Raw genomic sequence first — 7,708 nt, 5'->3', positions numbered from 1 at the left:
GACTGGGACTTGAATATCTGATGAAAGCAGAGGAGAGAATGATACGTTTTCCATAAAATAAACTTCCCCTCCAGCTCTGAGAGGACTGCGTGTCCACAGCTCAGAGGGCGCCCAAAACATTTCACTCTTCTCTAGAATGTCTGGGCTATGTTGAAAAAAACATCACAAGAGTGCTTCACAAGTACCCCAGACAGGCTGAAGGGAGCATCCGACAGGCAGAAGATGTCTTTCTCTGGTAGTTCGACTCTTCATTTGCAACATGACACAGCAGATGCAACCAGCAGAATTTATTGATGTATTGGGTTTGTGTGGCAAGGTTTTGGTAGCCGGGGTGGGGGGGCTACAGGGGTGGCTTCTGTGAGAAGCTGCTAGAAGCTTCCCCCATATCCGATAGAGCCAATACCAGCCGGCTCTAAGACGGACCCGCCGCCGGCCAAGGCCAAGCCAATCAGCGACAGTGGTAGCGCCCCTGTGATAACATATTTAAGAAGGAAAAAAGTTGTGCAGCACACAGAAATGGCAGCTGGAGAGAGAAGTGAGAACATGTAAGAGAAACAGCCCTGCAGACACCCAGGTCAGTGAAGAAGGAGGGGGAGGAGGTGCTCCAGGCACCAGAGCAGAGATTCCCCTGCAGCCCGTGGGGAAGACCATGGTGAGGCAGGCTGTCCCCCTGCAACCCGTGGAGGTCCACGGTGGAGCAGATATCCACCTGCAGCCTGTGGAGGACCCCACGCCAGAGCAGGTGGGTGCCCGAAGGAGGCTGTGACCAAGTGGGAAGCCGGCACTGGAGCAGGCTCCTGGCAGGCCCTGTGGATCCGTGGAGAGAGGAGCCCACGGAGCAGGTTTTCTGGCAGGACTTGTGACCCCATGGGGAATCCTGCTGGAGCAGTCTGTGCCTGAAGGACTGCACACCGTGGAAGGGACCCATGCTGGAGCAGTTTGTGAAGAACTGCAGCCCATGGGAAGGACCCCATGCTGGAGCAGGGGAAGAGTGTGATAAGTCCTACCCCTGAAGAGGACAAAGCGGCAGAGACAACATGTGATGAACTGACCGTAACCCCCATTCCCCGTCCCCCTGCGCTGCTGGGGGGGGTAGGTAGAGAATCCGGGAGTGAAGCTGTGCCTGGGAAGAAGGGAGGGGTGGAGGGAAGGTGTTCTGAGATTTAGTTTTATTTCTCATTACCCTACTCTGCTTGATTGGCAATAAATTAAGTTAATTTTCCCCAAGTCGAGTCTGTTTTGCCCATGATGGTAATTGGTTGAGTGATCTCTCCCTGTCCTTATCTTGACCCACGAGCCCTTTGATATATTGTCTCTCCTCTGTCCAGCTGAGGAGGGGGAGTGATAGAATGGCTTTGGTGGGTACCTGGTGTCCTGCCAGGGTTAACCCACCGCAATTTAGTAGGAAAATTAAACATATGTATATAATGTTATTCATAATTTTTTTTTACATTTATCTAAAATTATGTATAGGTCAAGCAGAATAGACACATTATGGGTATTTGGTGGTTTTTGCACTGTCTGGAGTGAGGAGAAAGTACAAATAGCAGAAGTAAGCTCTCTCACTGTGCAGTTACTCAGAACACCTAGATTAGGAATCATCTTCTCTCCAGTGACAACACTGGGATCCTGAAGTGAGGGTACATGGGGTGCGTGGTCTGAATATTACTGCCCTGTACTGCAAGCTCTTTAACAAAAGGGATCTTTAGAAATTCATGCAATTAAATGTCAACAACAATTAGATGTCAATTGCATGGAGATTAAATATTGAACAATCATAAAATGGTTTATATTGAATCTCACTGGCAAATATGTTTCCATCCCTAATGAAGTGACAGAAATGAGAGAGATATATATATCCAATTAAAGAGTAAGTAAAGGCAGAATCCTACTAAAATCCAGTCCTGCAAAAACAGATCCTGCAAAATTAGATTTTGTTTTAAAACTAAGCAAGGAGAGTTTATTATTATTTGATGGGTTTTTTAATTTATTTGTTTGCTTTTCAGAACTGGGACTTGAGATGTACCTGAAGTGGACCATAATACAAGATCTGTGAGTTTGTCTGAGAAAGTTGATCAGGGCCGGGGCGGGGGGGATAATTTCCCCAAAGCAGACAAAGCAGTTATATCGGCCAAATCCTTTCCTAACAAAAGCTGAAATAATTGATGTCGTAATGTAGAACTGAATTAGTTGAATGGTAGGGAAATGAAAATTAATTTTATTTGCTAAATATAAACCTCTTATGAATGTAAAAGCATATTCAAGTCTCTACCTTGCACTTATGTAAGTGAAATTCTTCAACTGTCTCATGAATCCTGTCCTTCCTGCTTTTTAAAGTATTTTAGTAAGTGTTTTGTAGCTGTACTCTGGCACCTAGATTGTGTTTTGACAGTTTCCTCTGTGTTTGTGCAGAACTGGCAGCATCTTTCAAACAAGAAGATACTTTATTTCATCTGAACACTGCAGCTTAGCCTTTAACACGTAAGATAGATTTCTCTTAGAATGAGGATAGTGAAAGGCATGATGCATAGTAAACATCATCATCTGTTCCGCCAGGGCATTTTTACGTAATCTGCAAAGTAGCAGCGTAGGCACGAAGATGTTCTAGGAAAAGAGTCATTTCATAGATGAACACTTGAATCACAGTAGCTCTAACGCTTGTTTTCAAGGTCTGAGCAGTGAAGAAATGTCTGTGCTGGGATTGGAATCCAATGTCATCTGTCAAGGCAGGGCTAAAAGTGATTGTAGGCCTGGTTTCTGCCTGCAATTTCTTTGATGAAGTGCTCTCTGGAGGTATTGTTTCCTACATTTATTTTTTTCTATTCCTGCTGCTAAGACAGGTGTGTGTAATTGTTCCCATCATACTTTTAAAGCTAAAATGACACCATTCAAACTATTATTACAATGTTTTATTGAATTTCTTTGGATGCAATAGAGGAATCTGTTGAAAAACACTTTTATCCTGATCTCTCTCCTGAACTTGAAGGTGGAAAATAGCTTGGAGATTTCCGTACAACGCTTTTTATGTCTTTAGAGGAAAAGGCATGAATAAGAAAAGAAGTCATGTTTCTTAATATATTTGAAATATAAAAACCAAATACTATTGTGACATTTATACATTTTATACATCATTTATACATTTTATGCTTTCATATTCTAGTGACTATACACAGCGATATCAGAGATTATAGGTAGTACAAGAACAGTGCACTTAATAGAAAGAGCAGAGTAAATCTGAAAAATATTCTTCTGAAAACATTTTTTCTTAAATTTCAGGTTGGTTTCTTTAGGTAATTTGACAGTATTTTGTGTGTAACCAATTTCAGTGTTTCGTCAGTATAATCAGCTACTTCGATCTTCCTTGAGATTCTTGTGTCAGTTAAGAATTATTTTTAATATAAAATAATAAGCAAGAAAAAGAACACCCTGGAAATATTGTTTTAAAGGTGTATAAAAATAGTATCTGAAACTGAGTTGTTACAGTGTCCTGATGGTTTCAATTGCCATATCTTCTTCCCTTGCTTATTACCGTGCAATTTAGCTTTCACCCAACTGTAGCATTAATAACTGAAGCTACAGACAGTTCGTAGTGACAAATTGCTCCTCAGAGCTCTAAATGTGGTCTCCAGGTACCACGAGGTGACAAAACTTCTGGAAAATCTGTTTACACATCCAGAGGTATAGTGTTGAATAGATTAACAAAAATGCTTTTTTCTTCTTATCTAATCTCCTGTGGTGGGGTCAGATAAAGCCTTCAGAAGATCATTTCTTCTCCTGATGACACTCTTCCCTGGTTTGGGCCAAGAGGTAATGGGAGTCCCATTAGTGTTGATTTGGCATTTGTTTTCTGAAGTAACCGTTACACGTAAAGGAGACCTGCTTTGCTGGAGATGGCTGAACACCTGTCTGCCGATGGGAAGTGGTGAATGAATTCCTTGTTTTGCTTTTCTTGCATGTGCGGCTTTTGCTTTCCCTATTAAACTGTCTTTACCTCAGCCCACGAGTTTTCTCACTTTTAGTCTTCTGATTCTCTCCCCCATCCCACCGAGGAAGAATGAGTGAGTGGCTGTGTGGGGCTTAGTTGCCTGCTGAGGTTAAAACATGACAGATGAGTACTGGAATAATGGTACTGGAAAAAGCATTGTAAACACATAAAACTGCAATTACAGTAGGGCTTTTTTCCAGCACAGTGATAATAAAAAAATCACATCCCTATGTGCCTTTGCCATGCTTCAAGTTTCTAGTGTAGACTTGCTCCAAGTGACCCAGAGAAAAAGGATGGCACTTCACATCACTCTTCACAATACTTAACTTTTTAAATTGATGAAGGAAAGAAAATTTCTGTTAAAGTCACCCAAATTGCTTTCATTTTGACCTACAAAAATAGATAAGTACATGAGCTGAATGTGTCTTCTAAAATGACCAGCAATGTTAGAAAGCTGACATCTGAATCGTCACTCTTAACATCTGAGAATAATTACTCCAGGGAATTGAACAAATCACTTTAAAACTTTCTTTGAATGGTTGGTTCCATCTGAAGACTCAGAAAAATCCCTTCAGAAAACCAATTTTTTGCTGTTATGCAACGTAGCCTTAAGCTGCATGTCGTCGCCACCCATTGAATAGAAATAGAATAGAAAGAGACTGACTTACTACATCCCTTACTAAACAAGGTCTGGAAAAAATGACAATTATCAGCTCTTCTCTTGTGTTAGGCAATCCTTGGTGACGCATCCATAGTAATATGCCCATATAACAATTTGTAGTGAAGACTGTCCAAGGATGCTTGGATGCTGATACAGTCGGTGGGATATTCATTGTATCTGGTGGTGATGACTGTGGTTCCCCCATACCATTATACATTCATTTTGTTCCTTATATTTAGTCCAGTTTTAAGGGGAAACTATGGGCTTAAATTTGCAACAGTTTTGAAACTACTGCTTCTACTTCAGAGTCTTTTTTTTTCACTCATCAACTGAACTATTGGAAGTTAAGGTATTCATGATCAGGAGCAGTGGGAGGGCAAGGAAATCAGATCAACAGAATTTTCTGTATCAGTATTGCTAGTCATATGTCATTCCACCCAGATGAATCAATATTGTAGCTTGCACAGCTGAGATACCTAGTTCTGAAACAAGATTAAAATAGCTACAGTACAGAATGTTTTACTCATTTCAAAGCTTCAAGTTATTGTACAGAGCTAAATTACACAAACTCTTTAGTTCTTTCTTTGTATAAAGGGTTGGGCAGTTTATAACTAGATGAAAAGAAACAATATGACTTCTAAGGATAAAAGACTTTTTCCCCAAAATATATTTTTAAATATGAAAAATACACAACTTTATCTTACAGTCCCATAGTCTTCTACTTTATTCTTCCAAATATAGTCAGTAATATTCTGATGATTGAGCTGCCCACAGCCAGTTTCATCAATAGCAGTCCAAATCCCTTCACTGATGGACAGACTGGTTCACATCCAGTTATTCTAAGAGTTTTTACAATTCATATATCAACTCTTTTATTAGACTCTATTACATTCTTTTTCTAGTTATGATTTCAGTGTAATTTTTTAAATTACACCAATATAAGCATAATTTGGTTAGCTGCCAAACCAACTGCATCCAAGCTACATCTATAAATGTGATTTATTCTGGCATGTATAAATAGCTCAGAAGTTTCAAATGTCTGCATAGCTGAAATCAGCATATTGGAGTCTGTAGGGAGTCACATTTGGAGAGAGTAATATGCTCTGTAAAATTGAGTGTGGCTTCCCTATAATGACCTCAATAAAAGAAAAAGAACAAGTTTTAGTAAACTGGTTGTTTATCTGATTATCATAAATTCCTGTGGCTCAGGCATGTCTCCCACAACCTTGTGTGAAGTTTATGTGGCTATCAGAGCACTTTACCGACTGTCTCCAGAACCTGGAAGACCTTTCTTTCCATCCTGACACATGCTCTCAACCAATCCACCTCACTTTGGCTGCACAGCCTAGCATTCTTTCTGTGCTTGCAATAATGTTTTGGGTAGACAGGCACTCATTAAAGTGTCAATATACAACAGGCATTAGTCATGAAATCCGTGAAGAAATTAAAGAATGTAATTTTAATCCACTTATGTAATAATTGAATCTAAAAGTTCTTTCTCCCTGTATTCAGATGTTTTGCTGTAGATTTCTGCACACTTGACATCTCAGATTGTATTTCGTACATTGTAGTTTCATAACTTCAATGCAGCATAAACTGGCACTGCCAGCAAAATAGATGGTTTTGCCCTTCCCGCAGTTCTCATTTTCTGTCCTGTTCCTTGTGTCAGCACTAGTGTTCATGCAGACATGAGTGAGTCAGGGTAGTGAAATCCAGTGAAAATTTAACTACCACCACCCTCGCCCAGATTAGTTTTTAGCCAGATCAGTCCCAGATCCCACATTTCACTGTGTAACCCTACAAATGCTAGCACCAGCAAAAATGGGCTGTAGGATGTGAAATGTTAAGATCCAAGAGCTAAGGTATTTCAAAGTTAAGGGACAATACACAAGCTCCTAGCACTGAAAGTTTTACCTCCTCCCAGTTATGAGGAAGAACTAGTTGGGTTTTTTTTTTTATTTTTTTCCGAAAGACCAGTATTAAGAAACAGAATAGCAAAAGGACTGTGAAATATCCTAAAAGGTCCCTTTGAAACAAAAACTGTTTTGTATGGAAAACCATAAAAAGGCACTTCTTTGAAGTATCCAAAGAAAGCAGTCTAACCTAAGATAACAAGAAGGTTCAGGAGAACAACAGGTGAGAAAGTTGCATCTTTAGACTCATTGTTGAACAGCTTTTGGGAAATCATTATGTCCTCAAGAATTTTATGCATACTCATTTGGCCTTCACATTTATTTTGGTACTCAGGGATTTCCTTCCACAAAATACACTGATTTTTTTTCATCTGTTTGGCTGGGACATGATGATCTTTCCATTGCATTCAGACTTAACCACAGGGAACCAATGTACATTTGACTTACCTTTGGCTCAGTTGTAATTCTCTGTACCTAAAATGTGTACCCATGACACCAAAACATTACAAAAAAATGAAAATATCTCAGAAAACAGAAGTTTTTCTGCCTAGCAAAAATCACTACTGAAAGCACATTGCCTTAGTGCTCAAATCTTGTTACTGATTCCTCACTGATAGGTAAGATCTGCATCACACTGTCCCTCATGACAGCTACAAGTGGATTGCAAACCTCGCAAGTAAAACTTATGTCTGTAGAATGTAGTCTTTTTGGAAACCCACCTGGTGAAATATGGAATTCATTCTTGGGAGAAATTATGGTGCCTATGAGCTCAGTGTCTTCAGACAAAATTGAAAATCTTGTCAATGGAGTCTTCTTCTCGTAACGTCACCAGTAAGACACACATGGAAAGAAACACAGCTGAGAGCACTTACTCAATGATTATTCTGAAATAATAGTCATCAGAAAGACAACAAGCAAGCACATTTCACATTCCATGCACAAGTTGTACCCAATATACCACAATGATCTAAAGAAAGTGGAAGGAGAAACTAGAATGAATATATTATGCAGGACTTTCTAATATTCCTTGCCTCTGCTTTCCCTTCCTTTTCCCATCCAGGGAATTTGTGGGTCACACTGCCCCTCTGTCTGTCCCAGGAGTTTTATATGCCCTCCGTTCTCTTACCATGCCATGTTCCTTTCCTCTTC

Source organism: Aquila chrysaetos, chromosome 1 (assembly GCF_900496995.4).
Source record: "Aquila chrysaetos chrysaetos chromosome 1, bAquChr1.4, whole genome shotgun sequence".
Classification (NCBI taxonomy): Eukaryota; Metazoa; Chordata; class Aves; order Accipitriformes; family Accipitridae; genus Aquila; species Aquila chrysaetos.
This window is presented reverse-complemented; position numbering follows the sequence as displayed.